Here is a 1,413-nt window from a genome sequence, read left to right as displayed (position 1 = left end):
TTGAGTTTTCAACATTTTGGTGTGGGCTAGGATGTTGTTGATGGTGATGTCTTTTGCTTGACTATCTTTTTGCATTTGAGTGAAGAATTATTGTTGGTTCTTTTGCATTTGGAGGACCGCTTTTCGAACATCAAAGCCTTGGTCATTGGATTGATTGTATGGAGTTTGATTTTTATAACCTTGGCCTTGGTTGTAAAAGGGTCTTTGAGCTTGGTTTCTCATTGGGGGTGGGGTGTATGTTGTTTGAGGGTTTTGAACATTTTGGCTTTTGTATGAGAGGTTTGGATGGAATTTGGTGTTTTCATTGTAATAGTTGGAATAAGGGGTACCACTTTTGTATTCTTGGAAAGCATTCACTTGTTCCCCTACATTCACTTTGGTCATGTCCCAAAGTTCCACAACTCTCACATAATCCACTTGGAATTGATGAAAATGCCACCATGGCATTAACATGTTGCTTAGGTGATTTGGAGGCCTCACCAAGCTTAGCCATAGCCTTCTCAAACTTCAAATTAATGGTATCAATATGAGCACTAAGTTGAGTAACCAATTGAGTAATAGAATCCACCTCATGCTTTCCTCCTCTCGTAGCCTTGCGAGGTCTACTATATTGTGAGTTATGGACCGCCATTTCCTCAATATTGTTCCATGTTTGATTGTCATCAACTTTGGTGAACATACTATTTGATCCCATATTGAGAATGTTTTGGGAGTCTTCATATAGACCATTCCAAAATTGTTGTACAAGGAACCATTCGCTAAGTCCGTGATGTGGACAAGATCGGCAAGTACCCTTGAATCTCTCCCATGCTTCATACAAAGATTCTTCATCCCTTTGTTTAAATCCGGTGATTTGGGCTCTCAACATGTTAGTCTTTTCCGGAGGATAGAACTTCTTGTAAAAATCAAGTGCCAATTTCTTCCATGAGTCAATACCAAGAGTAGCCTTGTCTAGGCTCTTTAACCATTGTTTCGCGGTACCAATCAAAGAAAAAGGAAATAAGACCCATCAGATTTGGTCTTGAGTAACTCTGGTTTGAGAAATCACATCACAATAGTCACAAAAAGTCTTTATATGAGAATGAGGTCTTCACTAGGCATCCCCCCAACTTGACTTCTCTCAACTAGTTGTATGAATGCGGAATTGGCAACGAAATTACCGGTTAAATGTTGTGGTGTGGGAGTACCATTTGGTAGGTTATTCTCGGTTGTTACGGAATGTGATGAAAATTTAGGCATTGTGGGTTGATTTTGTGGTTGATTTTGTATTGGGTTATCATCTCCTTCTCTTGCAAAAGGGTTGATTAACTCAATATTATTTGGTTGAATGTCCACAATATCACAAATACCTCTCAAAGTATTTCTAGCAAGTCTTCTATGGTTGGTCAAAGTTCTTTCAATTTAAAAATCAAT

The 1,413-nt window shown here is 38.6% G+C and overlaps 1 non-coding gene across 1 annotated transcript; it reads left to right on the top strand.

Annotated features, from left to right (window-relative positions):
- The first annotated feature begins 761 nt into the window (after positions 1-761).
- On the top strand, positions 762-868 carry LOC141597780 (small nucleolar RNA R71). Its single transcript, XR_012522996.1, has one exon. It is a non-coding gene; the product is annotated as a small nucleolar RNA R71 (small nucleolar RNA).
- Positions 869-1,413: the final 545 nt, after the last annotated feature.

Source organism: Silene latifolia, chromosome 8 (assembly GCF_048544455.1).
Source record: "Silene latifolia isolate original U9 population chromosome 8, ASM4854445v1, whole genome shotgun sequence".
In the NCBI taxonomy this organism is placed as follows: Eukaryota; Viridiplantae; Streptophyta; class Magnoliopsida; order Caryophyllales; family Caryophyllaceae; genus Silene; species Silene latifolia.
This window is presented reverse-complemented; position numbering and strand designations above follow the sequence as displayed.